The sequence below is a fragment of the Octopus sinensis genome, linkage group LG26 (assembly GCF_006345805.1).
Source record: "Octopus sinensis linkage group LG26, ASM634580v1, whole genome shotgun sequence".
Classification (NCBI taxonomy): Eukaryota; Metazoa; Mollusca; class Cephalopoda; order Octopoda; family Octopodidae; genus Octopus; species Octopus sinensis.
The window spans coordinates 4,882,803-4,898,952 of record NC_043022.1 but is presented as its reverse complement, the minus strand read 5'-3'; the positions used below and the strand labels follow the sequence as shown (position 1 = coordinate 4,898,952).

The following is a 16,150-nucleotide window of genomic DNA, read 5'->3' as shown; positions in this document are numbered from 1 at the left end:
ACATTTGACAGATTAATCTGAATGCTTAAAGGGTTAAATTAGCCATATCCTGCCCAAATATTCTTCTTAATTTATGTTCACATTGCCCAGATCCAGCCTCTCACACCTACCCTACAATGCCATTCTAAAAATAAACAATCACATCATTGAAACCTCAAGGAAATGTGGTTATGCATGATTTATATTTTTACTTGTTCCAGTTATTTGACTGGTCATGCTGGGGCACTGCATTGAAGAATTTTAGTCAAATGGATTGACCAGCCAGCTATCCAAACCAGGCCAGCCAACCAAGGCCGGGCCAGCCAGCAAGCCAAGGCCTGGCCAGCCAGGTATCCAAAACCGGACCAGCCAGCCAGCCAGCCAGCCAGCCAGCCAGCCAAGAACCGGCCAGCCAGCCAGCCTAGGCCAGTTTCCAGCCAGCAAATCAAGCCAGGGACCAGCCAGGTATCCAAAACTTGGCCAACCAGCCAGCCTAGGCAAGTTTCCAGCCAGCAAGCCGAGTCCAGGACCAGCCAGGTATCCAAAACTGGGACAGCCAGCCCGCCTAGGCCACTTTCCAGCCACCAAGCCAAGGCCAGGTCAGGCAGATATCCAAACTGGGCCAGACAGCAAGCCAAGGCTTGGTCAGCCAGGCAGCCAAGAACCGGCCAGCCAGGCAGCCAAAAACCAGCCAACCAGCAAGCCAAGCCCAGGACCGCCAGGTATCCAAAACCGGGTCAGCCATCAGCCTTAGCAAGTTTCCAGCGAGCAAGCCAAGGCCAGACCAGCCAGGTATCCAAAACTGGGCCAGCCAGCCAGCCATGGCCAGGCCTGCCAGCAAGTGAAGGCCGGGCCAGCCAAGAACCAGCCAGGCAGCCAGCCTAGGCCAGTTTCCAGCCAACAAGCCAAGGCCGGACCATCCAGGTATCCAAAACCAGGCCAGCCAGCCAGCCAGCCAGCCTTAGCAAGTTTCCAGCCAGCATGCCAAGGTCGGACCAGCCAGGTATCCAAAACCGGGCCAGCCAGCCAGCCAAGGCCAGGCCATCCATATACATACAATAGGGAGATGCTTTTGTTTCACTTTTAACATGTAAGACTGAAATAGTAGAGAAGATGTGATATTGCTGTGGGCTCGCCCTAGGCAAGAAGTAAAACATTGTTTTTGCCCATGACACTCCCCGGACCCTAAGTAAGGCATGTGTAAAATTTGAATGAAATTGGTTGTGTAGTTCTCAAGTTTTAGGGTTTCACACAGACAGACAGTCAGACAGATACACATATGACCAGTATACAAAGGGAAATTACTGTGTTATTGACCACTATTTAGACAAAAGAGCTATTTGAATGACCGCTAAGTAAAGTAAGGGGGTAAAATGTTCTTAGTATTCGTGTAAGAGCTTGATCATACCTACACATGTGCGCCTGCACACCCACGTGTGTACACATACATTTATTCTGGGCAGGGAACACTGACAGGGTTGGGGGTGTGGGTATACTTCTTGCGGAGAAATGGGTAGATAAGGTAATTGAGGTAGTCAGAGTATGCGACAGAATACTTAAGATTAGATTAGTGCTCCACCATGGGTTAGCAACCATTATCTCGGCCTATGCCCCTCAGCCAGGGCTACCCGATGGACAGAAAGACCGATTCTATGACACCCTCTTGCAGAATACTGTCTGGTGACTTTGTGGCTGGTGACTTCAATGGACATGTTGGACAACATGTCGGGGGTTTCCATGGCATAGATGGACGCTACGGTTTTGGCTCTTGCAATGAGGAGGGAACCAGGCTGCTGGAGTTCTGTGATGCAAATGATCTTATGATTTGCAATACTAACTTCAGAAAACCTGCCAGCCACCTAGTCACCTACCGCTCCGGCAGATACACTAGACAGATTGATTATATCCTCACCAGAAAAAGGGAAAGACGGCTGCTTATAAATACCAAAACCTTCCCAGGTGAAGAATGTACTCCCATAACATAGACTGGTAGTTAGGGACTTCTGGGTAAGGGCTAAATGGATGCCCAGAAGACGACCAGCAAGGAGAAGAAAGATCTGGAGACTTAAAGATCCTGCAAATGGACAGAGACTTAGAGACATGTTACTCGAAGCCCTTGACGAAATAGAAGGGGATATAGCTTCACATGGCTTGCACAGCTCTCACTAACCATTCATCAAGCCATTATATATATATATATATATATATATATTTATATACATATATTTATACGTGAATACATGTGTGTGTGTACATATATATATCTGGCCCCTGTTTGATCTAACATGTAGCTCTGTATTTCACAAATTTTCAACAATTCCTCGTTAATACTTCTCATTAATGTCCACACAATGTCTTCTCTACACAAACTTCCAGATTATATTTCTTCATTAGCATTTCCCCAATTAATTCCTTTTCCTCGGGCATCCGTTTTCATTTGTCTCTTTGGGCTATTTTCCTTAACTCATTAACAAGAAACTGTTAATTGTATCATTCACTGCCTTTTGTAGGTGTTTACCGATTCTCACCTTTATTAAACTTTGGTCCAACCGCCAGTTCTTCTCGGTGACACCATAATTAACTTTCGAGATGGTTCTGTCTTCAGACTTGCTTTCTTAAGCCATCCCCATCACTGCTTCCAATCTTGTTCTTCAGTTGTTGCTGTTGTCGTTGGCGGCATTTTTGTTGTTGTTGTTTCGCCCCAAGTCAACCCTGATTAGGAAAAGACACACATGATGAAAGACTTTCCGTGCCCTTTACATTCTTTTTTTCTATTTAGTTTTTCAAAGGCATTGTATACCTCGGACTACATTATCCAATATGTTATTACATTTACATTTTTTTTGTAAGATGGTAGAGTGTGATATGAGGGAGATTTGGCTGTTATTTTGAATAGGTCAAGCAATCATATAGAAGTTACATCAGATTGAGCTAAAAGATTCCCATAACCAATGGAAGAGGGGAATTGTGGAGAAATATTTAAATGGTTCTGTCTTCATACAGTATATATCTTCAATCATATCTTTGGCGATATCTTTCGTCATATCCACAATCATATCTTCAATCGTAACTTTGGGCATATCTTTGGACATATCTTCAATCGTATCTTTGGTCATATCTTCAATCATATCTTCAATCATATCCACAATCATATCTTCAATCGTATCTTTGGACATATCTTCAATCATATCTTCAATCGTATCTTTGGTCATATCCTCAATCACATCCTCAATCATGTCTTTAGTAATGTCTTATATCTTTAGTAGCATCTTCTGTCAATCTTCAATCATATTTTGGTCATATTTTCAAATGCCTCTTTGTTTTCACCTTGCTGACTGATATGCTTTGTATCCTATTATCCTGTTCCACCCCTGAGATCTGCTTTATATCCTATTCGGGATAATGATGATGATGATAATGGCATTTATTATATATACATCATCATCATCGTTTAACGTCCGTTCTCCATGCTAGCATGGGTTGGACGGTTCGACCGTGGATCTGGGAAGCCAGAAGGCTGCACCAGGCTGCAGTCTTATCTGGCAATGTCTCTACAGCTGGATGCCCTTCCTATACATATATATACACACACGCACACATACATATATCCTCCTCATCATCATCATTTAACATCCATTTTTCCATGGACAGTTTGAGAGGGCCTAACCAGCTGAAGGGCTGTTCAGGCTTCCTGTCTCTTTCTACAGTTGGATGCCTTTTCCAATGCCAACCCCTTTACAGTGTGTACTGGATGCCTTTATGCAGCACCGGTATGTGTGCTTATTATGTGGCACCAGCGCTTACAGGCCCAGAAAATTAGGGATGCTCAGCTGGAGGGGGTTGCAAGGGACGAGCCTGTATGCAAGGGCAGCACAGCAAACTGCCAGGAGCCTCAGTCCCTTGTGATCCTTCTGTGAGTCCCAACATCCGTAGATCTTTCTCACTGCTGTGCCTCCACCTCCTCCTGGCTCAACGCCTTCCATGTGTTCCTTCAACAATTAGAGATCAGCACATCTTCATGCAGCAGTCTTTATTCGTACGCATTACATGGCCATACCAGTGCAGGCTTCTCTCTTGTACGCTAGATAAAAATAATTACAATTCATGTGGATAATTCATATTTTTCAAATAGCTTGCCCGTTATGCCATTCAATAAGTAAACGCATAAATAAATAGAAAATATGGGAAATTTGTGCATACATACACACACACATAATGTGAGTGCCTGTGAATATAAATACAGTGTGTGTGTATATGTGTGTATGTGTGTGTGTATGTGTATATATATACATATATATATATATATAAATATATATATATATACACATATATATATATGTATATATATATACACACACACACATATATGTATAATATATATATGTATATATATATATATATACACACACACACACATATATATATATATATATATATATATATATATGTATATACACATATGTATATATATATAGACACACATACACACATATATATATATACATATGTATATATATATAGACAGACAGATGGATAAGTAGGAAGACAGACTGATAGATAGATAGACAGATAGATAGATAGATTGATATACAAATAGATAGACAGATAGATACACATATGTGTATACATATATACATTCACGTTCATACTTGCATGATTATGAATTCACACACACACACACAAGCCTATATATATATAGTGTGTTGTTATTTCCTATGTATGTAGATAAGGTGTGGTGTACATAAGACACAGATATTTTCACATTGGGGGTTAAATGAAGAAATGAAATAAGCAGAAAGTAAATAAAGGGAATGAAATGAAATGGTGTCTTGCCTCGGGCAAATACAGAACACCTTATACATAGATGTGTGTGTGTGTGTGTTGTGCATGTGTGTGTGTGCATATATGCATAGACACACACATGCATGTATATATGAACATGTACATACGTATATATGTATGTGTAAGCATACATACATACATACATACTTACATACGTGTGTATATATATATACGCATGCGTGTGTGTGTATATGTATGGATGCATGTATAATATATATATATAGATATATATATATATATACAGATATAGATATATAGATATATATACATACATATCTATATATATATATACAGATATAGATATATACATACATATCTATATATATATATATACAGATATAGATATATAGATATATATACATACATATCTATATATATATATACAGATATAGATATATACATACATATCTATATATATATATATACAGATATAGATATATAGATATATACATACATATCTATATTTATATATTATATATATATATATATATATATATACAGATAGATATATAGATATATATACATACATATATATATATATATATATATATATATATATATATATATAAGATATATAGATATATATATATATATATATATGCATGTATGTATACATATATGCACACATGAATACATGTACATATGTATGTAAATATATATATGTACATATAGATATACATACATGTGTGTGTGTGTATATATATGTATATAATTAGTTGTAAGAAAAGGAAATATTAACACATACTATTTATAGTTTACGGTTGAAAATTAAATGTCAATTGAAGACGCCTGGGGGGGTGGGAGAAGAGGGGGCGGGGGTGGGAGAGAAGCTGGCTTTTGTTATCAAACATTGAATAGATGACAACTTCTTGTGATTCCATCACAGATGGAAGACATGGAGTGGGGAGCGGCGGGAGAAACAGAGTGGGAGGAGCGAGGGTGGGTGTCGTCGCCCCGTGGAATGGTAAACTGTCTTGATACCGTTCTCAGTGTGGGTTCACGAAGAAGCCAAAGAATAAATAGATAGATAAATAGGTAATAAAGGAATAAATAAATGGTAATAATAATAATAATGATGAAAAAAAAAGAAGACGAAAGAGGGGGAGGAGACAGAAAAAAAAGAGGCGGAGGAGGAGGAGGAGGAAAAGAAGAAAGAGAGGAAAGTAAGAAAGAAAGAGATGAAAGTAGGAGGGTGAGGAGGAGGAGAATGGTGACAATGGTAATGGTAGTATAATAATAATAATAATAATAATAGTAATAATAATAAGATAGAGAGAGGAAGGAAGGAAGAAATCAAAAGTTAAGAATGTGCTACGTCAACCATGGAGTAAAAGACAAATGGTGATTGCATGGAAGAAGTATTTCTATTGACTCTGAGCAAATGTTTCAGGAATGGTTCTTCGGGAATGGTTTCCTCTTCTTCCCTTTTAGACATGGAACTGCAATGCTTTCTCATTGTATGTGTGTCTCTGTGTGTGTATTAGAGTATGTGTGTGTGTCTCTGTGTGTGTGTATTAGAGTATGTGCATGTGTGTGTGTGTGTCTCTGTATGTGTATTAGAGTATGTGCATGTGTGTGTGTCTGTGTGTGTATTAGAGTGTGTTTGTGTGTGTGTTTCTTCAGATAAACATGAAGAGACGTTTCTTGACTACTTGATGACAACCAAAGAATTGAATGAAAGAATGGAAGAGAGAGAGAGAGAGAGAGAGAAGAGGAACAGACAGACAGACAGACTTACTGACAGAAATAAAAAGCAACAGAGGGAGAGAGGAGAGAGAGAGAGAGAGAGAGAGAGAGTGACGGAATGTTCCTGAAGGCGTTACCAACCACTCGCAAGACAGAAGAACCCAGTAACTTACTTACCAGTTTGTGTGAAAGAGGAGACAGTTGATGGTGGAGGTGTATGGTGGCAAACACCTGAAGAAACGGTGCAAAAAAGGGGAAGCAACCTGAAGAATACGTGGCCAAATGATCTGGATTTCTCTTAGCAAAATCTGTTGGAACAGAAGCAGCACTGGACTGAAATAGGGTACCCATCAACATAAGGACACCTTAAAATGTATTTAAATGGCCCTCCATCGATTCCGATGTCAAGGGTCCCAGTTGATCCAATCAACAGAACAGCCTGCTCATGAAATTAATATGCAAGTGGCTGAGCACTCCACAGACATGTGTACCCTTAATGTAGTTCTCAGGGAGATTCAGGGTAACACAGACTGTAACGAGGCAGGCCCCTTGATTCTTATAAGATGAGTGGACTGGAGTAACAAGCAATAAAGGGTTTTGCTCAAGGGCACAGTGTGTGACTGGGAATTGAATCTACAACCTTACAATCTTGAGCCGAACACCTCTAACCACTGAACCATGCACCTTCAGTCCAAACAATGTACTAATAAGGAAGCCTCTACTAGAGACGGCAGCTAAATCCAACCCTCCCTGGCACCATTCAACCATGGTCTATTCATAACCAGTCCCTGCTTCTGCAACTGGCAACTTCTTCTCCAAGGCACAAACTTTGGGCAATATTATTATTGTGAAATAAGGTGAAGAGACAAAGTCAACCTCGGCAGAATTTGAACTCACAACGCGAAGATGGATAGAATGCGAGGAAGCATTTTTCCCAGTGATCTAACAATTACTGCCAGCTCCCCGCCTTAATAATGATGATGATGTCAGATGTAAGTGTCCCCACTGCTAAAAATATATCTGTCAAAGAATTTGACAAACTAAGTAAATATAAGGACCTGGAAACTGAAATACAAAAGATGTGGCATCTTAAAGCGAGAACTGTTCCTGTTATTGTAGGCGCCCTAGCTATGGTAAAAAGGGATGTTGGAAACATCTAGATAACATCCCAGGAGACGCATGTCTCAGAGAAATCCAAAAGATTGTGCTGACAAGTGCTGCCCACATCCTTAGAAAAACTTTATCCATTTAAATGTCTGTGTTGTATTACGTGAAGATATTTCGTTACTTCCCTGCCCCAAACGTTCAGTCATGCTGTAACATCTATTATCTTTCACTCACTCCAGGACAGCAGGTGTGTCTCAGCAAGTGACAAACACACAGATTAAAAGTGCAAAGTTAAGGCAGCAGACTCGTGGTTGTAGGATCGCGGTTTGATTCCCAGACCGGGCATTGTGAGTGTTTATTGAGCGTAAACACCTATAGGTCCATGAAGTTCCAGCAGGGGGTGGTGGCGATCCCTGCTGTACTCTTTCGCCACAACTTTCTCTCACTCTTTCTTCTGTTGGCCTGTGGGGTGGTGTCATTTGAAGGCAAAAATGATATGAAGCGCATTGTGACCAGCGATGTGTAGCAATATCTGATAGCCTGGTCGATCACGGTGATATATTATATATACATATATGTATGTATGTACATTTATATATATATAAATAAATATGTATATGTATACACACATATATATATGTAATACACATATATGTATTTATATTTTTCTTTTCTAAGAAAAACTCTCCTTAAGAATTTCCAACCTTCTGTTTAGTTTGTGTTGTTGTTGTTGTTGGTGGTGGTGGTGGTGGTAGTGGTCGTTGTCGTCATCGTGGGACCATGTTGTTTTTCATTGTTTACTTGTCACCTTTCAGCTTATTTTCATATTAAATTTATTGAATTCATTTATTTTGATATTTTCTAGTCCCTCGTGGTATGCCACCCCCGCTACTTCCATCTCCCCCTTATGTCGCATTTTTTCCCTGAAATGATTTTCTTTTCCTTTATGGAACCAAAAATCAAAAAACAAAAATTTATTGATTTTTTTTCTTTTTTTCTTTTCGTTTTTCCTGTTTCTCTTTTCCTTCTCTCTCATTGCCCTTATAGACAATAATATCAGTTTAAAGAAGGCCACCAGTACTTTATCTATATATACATACATGCATATACATATATATATACATATATATATATAAATATACATGTACACACACATACATTTATACATTTACTTGCAGCATCGCCCGGCGTTGCTCTGACCCTTTAGAACTGGAATTTTTGAAAAGTAAAAAATTTGCATTATGTAGTTTGTTATTCACTTTAAGTGAACATTTTTCTGGTTGAAATACACTGCAGTCAAAAAATCGTAAAAAATAGGGATTTTCATAGAAAAAAAGCACCTTTTTGATGTAAATAATTTTAAGTCTTAACAAGGTCCAATTTGAATTTTTTCTTCTATGAAAGGAAGAGCAAGCCTTCTTCTATCATACTCTCAATTTTGGTCAACTTGCATTGCAGGGTCTCGGAGAAGACAGTGTTAGTAGAAGGCTACCAAACCTGCCATACACAGACAACTTCAGCTTTATATATATATATATATATAGATATATGTGTGTGTGTATATCATCATCATCATCGTCGTTTAACGTCCGTTCTCCATGCTAGCATGGGTTGGACGGTTCGACCGGGGTTCTGGGAAGCCAGAAGGCTGCACCAGGCTCCAGTCTAATTTGGCAATGTTTCTACAGCTGGATGCCCTTCCTAACGCCAACCACTCCGTGAGTGTAGTGGGTGCTTTTTACGTGCCACCTGCACAGGTCCAGGCGGGGCTGGCAACGGCCACGGTCAGAGGTGTATTTTATGTGCCACCGGCACGGAAGCCAGTCGAGGCGGTGCTGGCATCGGCCACGAGTCGGATAGTGCTTTTTACGTACCACCAGACCAGGATCCTGGCTGGTTCATTCGATTTCGATTTCGCTTGCCCCAACATGTCTTCACAAGCAAAGGGGGTTGGCAAGGTGCCTGTCGTACGGTCGCATTGGAGTATTTTACGTGCCACGGCCACGAGTCGGATAGTGCTTTTTACGTACCACCAGACAGGGATCCTGGCTGGTTCAATTCGATTTCGATTTCGCTTGCCCCAACATGTCTTCACAAGCAAAGGGGGTTGGCATGGGTGCCTGTCGTACGGTCGCATTGGAGTATTTTACGTGCCACGGCCCCGAGTCGGATAGTGCTTTTTACGTACCACCAGGCCAGGGATATATGTATATATATATATATATCTTTTACTTGTTTCAATTATAAGACTGTAGCCATGCTGGGGCACTGCCTTGAAGAATTTTTAGTTGAATGAATCAACCCCAGGACTTATTTTTTGTAAAGCCTAGTACGGATTATATCAGTCTATTTTGCTGAACTGCTAAGTCACAGGGATGTAAACACACCAACACTGGTTTTCAAGCAGCTGTGGGGAACAAACACGGATGAACACACATACACAAACACAATATATATATATATGTACACAGGGTGCCCAAAAGTAGGTTTTCAGTCATTCAATTATCTCTTTCTCATTTATATACTAACAGTTTAGATCTTAATTATAAAAAAGTAGGAAACCATTATTCTATGCTAATTTAGTTAATTGAAAGATGGAAATTTAAATGTAATGAATTGCTTAAAAAGAAATTTAAAGTGCCTATGTGATAACTGTAAACCGACTTTTGGGCCACACTGTATATATATATATATATATATATATATATCGTATGATAAAAGGCAGATTTTCTCTGCCTGTTCCCATGTTTCTTTTTAATACAATTCTACAATATAGAATTTCTTCAATTGGAATTTACCTATGATTTTTCCAAGTAGATTCGATTGGGTCATGGCATGTAAAGTTTCTTCAATTTGACCCCCAATTAAGCAAAAATTCGAGAAAACTCAATATTTTATGATTTGCCTCTCTCATTTCAAGTGGTTTACTCATGCTATTACCACCACACTTTCTCCTACTTTCTCTTTGCAAGTGTGAAACTATTAAAGTGAAAGTATTTATATAACAGGGATGAGCCATTAATACTGGTCATCCTTTTTGCTAGAAGAAGATCCGCTATGGTCTTATATGCTACACCACTGGTTTTCAATTCATATTAATCAAATTAATATTCAATTTTTCACCCTTATTATGTGTGTGTGTGTGTGTGTATTAGCAATTCGTATAAAATTGCATCAATGACTTGAACTTGAATAAGTAGTTTCACATAAATGAGGATAAATTAAAAAGGTTCGTTGTTATTATTATTACTGTTTGACTATTGTAATCACGTTTGTTGGTTCCTCGTCAGGGAAACGTTGTTGTGTTGCATTTGTTAAATAATTGTAAACCGTAACCCTCCCTCTTTCGGAGAAGGGGCTTTGGTTATTGTTTAAAAATTGAATTGTGTCCCTGTTTGGGGAAATTGACAATATTTTCACCGTCTTTACGGAAGCATTTTTGTTAAAATGCCTTCGATAGAAGAAAGTCCAAAAATGAATTTCGCTGCAGCCGTACACTTCTATACAAGAGGGAGGACAAGATCCAATTGATCGAAATTGTAAGAGACGGGCCTACAATTCCAGTCTGTTATAGATTTTGAGTATTGTTATCACTAGCGATATCAAGATATAACTTTGTATTTTGTATTTTATGTGTAGATGTATATATATAGATGTACATGTAATATGTACGCATATATATATACACATATATACATGCATAATATATCTACCCATACACACATACGCACACACACACACACACACACACATACATAGGGGCAGGTGTGGCTGTGTGGTAACAAACTACATTGCAAACACATGGTACTGGGTTCAGTCCCACTGTGTGGTGACTTGGCATGTGTAGGCACAAACACTCTGTCTTCACATTTGCTGCGTGAGACATGTTGTAATGTTGCCGAGCTTGCCGAGTACATAGCCGACAATGAGCCAAAGCTCCTTCCAGAACAGAAGTTCGCTTACAACTCTGTTGTTAATTCAATCCGGGCCAAAGCTGGGGGGATTTTTTTCCTGGACGCTCCTGGGGGCACTGGGAAAACTTTTGTCAACAAATTAATATTGGCTGAGATTAGGTGAACACAAAACATTGCCCTATGTATATATATATATATATAATATATATATATATATATATCGAAAGGTGAATGAATTATCCTTTGTTTACTGTTAACATGGAAAATTTGATGAACCGATACCAGGGTAGCAAATTCATGTCAGAAACACGGTTGAAGCAACCTATCCAATGGTAGAAAGTCCGGGTTCATGTGCAGAAATTTGTGTGTTATAAGTAAATAAATAAATAAATGGAGTTGAACAAAAATGTTAACAAAATTCCTTTACTCTCGACATATGTTTCGAAGACAACATGGTTTTATTCCAAATGTATGTATACATACAAATATACGAGGGGTGCTGAATAGTTCCTAGCATTAAGGGTGTCACAAACGGCCTAGCTGGAGATCCAAACTTCCGAGAATTTTTACAGGACTGAGAAAAACTGAAGGACCACTGCAATAAGTGTGTGAATCTGAGAGGGGAATGTGTTGAACAAAATTCTAATTAACTGATCCTCATTCTGTATTTTCTTTTGCCCAAAGCCAGCAACTTCCCAGCAACCCCTGCTTGCTCATTTAATCAGGAGGGCTTCTCTTCTTTATTTTTTTTGTTTTGTTTATTGTCTGATGTGTTGAATGACACAATTCTCATGAAGGATCGTTAGCCGTTAATTGCAAAGTCAATCTCCTCCTGCTATCACCACTGCTATCACTACTGCTGCTGCTGTCGCTGCTGCTTAAACATATTTTCATTTGAACGCATTGGAGCATCAGGAAACGAAGTGTCTCGCTTAAGGGTACAATATGACCTTGTGATTGGCCAGCTTGACAGGGATGATGATAAGGATGATGATGATGGTGATGACAACCTACTATGATCACAGTAAGAACAACAAGAATGATAATGATGATAATTGTGGTGGTGGTGGTGGTGGTGGTGGTGGTGGAAATGAGGTGCCGATGACAGTGGTAATGGTGCTGGTGGTAGTAGAGGAAGAGGAGCAGGAGGAGGAGAAGGATGGTGGTGGCAATGATGATGGTGATGATGGCGGAGGAGGATAACAATGGTGATTATATTGACGACGGCGATGGTAGTGGTGGTGATGACAATGATGACAGTGATTATGATGATGATGACGATAATGATGAGGAGGACGATGACATTGATGAAACCACACTTCACATAACAATAATGGAAACTGTGTCTCTCCTGGGCACTGCCATGTTTGGAATGGCAGGGATTCTACCAAGGACACAAACAAAAAGAAAAGATTTTCAAAGCGACCAATTCGAAGCCAAGGTTACGAGTCAAAGGGAAGAGAAGAAAGAAAGCGAGGCATTGCATTGGTTACTGGAATATTCCATGATACCATTCCATTGGGTTTAGTTTCTCCACAGCTCTTTGGTTTGTTGCAAAAGAGAAAGGAGAAAGAAAGTAACAGAGAGAGAGAGAGAGAGAGGGAGAGGGTGTCTGTAGATTGTGTGAATTGATGAAATTCTTGGAATAAACCCAGACTGATGCCCACAGAAACCAGTGCCACATGCTGCTACTTTTCCATTTTCTATCATGATGGTGGTGGTGGTGATGGTGATGACGATGGTGGTGTTAGCGATGGTGGTGGTGTTGGTGGTGATGACGGTAGTGTTAGTGGTGGTGGTGATGGTGATGACTGGTGGTGGTGGTGGCGATGGTGGTGGTGGTGGTGGTGATTGTGATGACAGTGGTTTTAGTGGTGGTGGCGATGGTGATGACGGTGGTGTTAGTGGTGATGGCAATGGTAGTGGTGGTGGTGGTGATGGTGATGACAGTGGTGTTAGTGGTGGTGGCGTTGGTGGTGGTGGTGATGGTGATGATGGTGGTGTTAGTGGTGGTGGCGATGGTAGTGGTGGTGGTGGCAATAATAATAACAGTGATGATACTAGTGGAGGTGGTAGTGATGGTGGTGGTGGTGACAATGACGGTGGTGGTGATGAGGATGATGGTGGTGGCAGTAGTGGCAGTGATGAAACCATGCTTAATATAATGACAGAGCAATCTCTCATCATCACCACCCTCACCCTCCACCTTCACCACCACCTCCCACCCTCATCTTCATCATCATTATCATCATCATCATCTTCATCATCCTCTTCTGTCACTCTAAAACATCTCATTTTCAGTCTTTGAGACAAAACCTGGTCCAGAAAATTACTTGGTGGCGAAATGCCATTGCCCTGCAATAAAGCTTAACAATTAATAGGGAACAGAGTTTACCAAAGCTGGTCATTAGAAGCGGCAGAAGATCACTTCTTACTCTTCCCTCCCTCTTTCCCCCTCTTTCCTTCTCACCTTCTCTTTCTCTCTCTCTCACAACTTTGTCTTCTCTTATTCCTTCCTTTGATTTTGATTTGATTTTGATTTGATTTGATTTGATTTTTCCAGTTTCAGCTTATGAGCTGTGGCCATGCTGGGGCACCGCCATTTGTCCACCCTCTCTTTCTCTTTCCTTTTCTCTCTCTTTTTAACCCCCACCCCCGTCTTTCTGTTGCCCTCCCTTTCACCCAATCTTTCCCTGCTCCTCCTACTCTCACATACACACAACCACCACCACCAACAACAACACCACTGCCACCATTACCACTACCAACACCACAACCTCCACCACCAACAACAACACCACCATCACTGTAACCATTACCACTGCCACTACCACCAGTACCATTATCACCACCATGACCACCACCATTACCACCATCACTGCCACCACCACAACCACCACCACCACCATCATCTCCACCAAATTTTTCATCCTCCAACCACAAGAATTAAGGTAGTAATCCCTCCAGCCACCTGCCCCACCCCCCCAATCCTCAGCCTTCACCTCTTCTCTCCATTTCCCTTGAAGTTGACACCAACGTCACACAAGACGAGGAGGTAGAGGTCACCATTGGATTTCACTATAAATGCTTGCTCGGGCCTCCAGCTCTGCATCACTCTGCTCCTCTCTCTCTCTCTCTATCCATCACTCAGACTTTCTGTCTCTTGGTCTGTGTAACTGTGTATATGTCCCTTTCTATTATACCCCCCACCTCTCACTGTCTCTCTCTCTCACTCTAAATGCATGTGTGCGTGTGAGTAAGTATATATATATGTGTGTGTGTGTGTGTATGTGTAGGTATATATATATATGTGTGTATGTATATATTCAATATTAAATCTCTGAGCAAGGAGCAAACAGTAGTAGTAGGGAATCATGAAGTATATTTGCCAACTAAATGTGATGGTCCCATAGAGGACGATGCTACTGATATTTTTAGCCCTAGGAGGACATCTCCAGCTGGCTAATGACACACTGTCTGTGTCTGATTAGTATTTGCGAAGTGAAATTGTCATTCCCATTTTTAGCCTTACTTGGTACACACAGACCCAGGTCTCTGGGTAGTAACCCATCCTCAGTGTGTGATAATCACCAGCTAGTAATGATGGGTTACTACCCAGAAACCTGGGTCTGTGTGTACCAAGCAAGGCTAGAGATGGGAACAATGATTTCCCTTTGCAAATACTAATCAGACACAGACAGTGTGTCATTAGCCAGCTGGAGATGTCCTCCTGGCGTTAAAAACAACAGTAGCATCGTCCTCTATGGGACCATCACATTTAGTTGGCAAATATACTTCATGGTATATACATATTATATGGATTTTATAGTATTAAGTATCCATCACAGCTGGTCTTACCAATCGGTTTCATGTAAAGAATGCAATGGAGTGTTAGGTAGTAACCCAATTATATAACTCTACGCTCATCAAGTTAGTTGATATAGAAGGGAATATGGCAACTGTTCTCTCTATATATATATATGTGTGTGTGTGTATTTTCTTTCATTCTTTTATTCTTCTCTTTTACCAAACTGCTAAGTTACAGGCACACAAACACGACAATGCCAGTTGCCATGCAGTGATGGGGAGGACAAAGACACACACAAATATATGTATGTATATATATATATATATATATATATGACAGGCTTCTTCCAGTTTCAGTCTCCTAAATCCACTCACAAGGCTTTGGTCAGGGACTGAGGCTAATAGTAGAAGACACTTGGCCAAGGTATCACACAGTGGGACTGAACCTGGAACCATGTGGTAGGGAATACTAGCAACTGACATAAGCAGTAAGGTGCAATATAAAACCATAAAGGAAAAATTTAATCATCACTAATTGTGACTGAGGATGCTGAATCATGTAAGAAATGAGAGTTAAAACCCTTATGACTGCATGTAGCACACAATTAATATACACTGACAGGAGAGATAACCACCCCATGAGCAAAGCTAGGATCACTGGACTAGACTAGCTTTGCCTGTTAGTTGCAGACTCATCAGCAGTGCCTAAAAATGCTAATGTGTATGCTAAAAATTAACATAAGCATTGAGGTGCAATATAAAAGCATAAAGGACAAAATTTAATCGTCACCAATTGTGACTGAGGGTGCTGAATA

At 40.2% G+C, this 16,150-nt stretch overlaps 1 long non-coding RNA gene across 1 annotated transcript in view; it reads left to right on the top strand.

Moving 5' to 3' along the window:
- The window catches only part of LOC118767984, a 23,600-nt gene extending 8,565 nt beyond the window's left edge, over positions 1-15,035 (top strand). Inside the window, exon 3 of the long non-coding RNA XR_005003905.1 lies at positions 14,909-15,035. This is a non-coding gene — a long non-coding RNA (uncharacterized LOC118767984). The remainder of the gene's footprint in view (positions 1-14,908) is intronic.
- Positions 15,036-16,150: the final 1,115 nt, after the last annotated feature.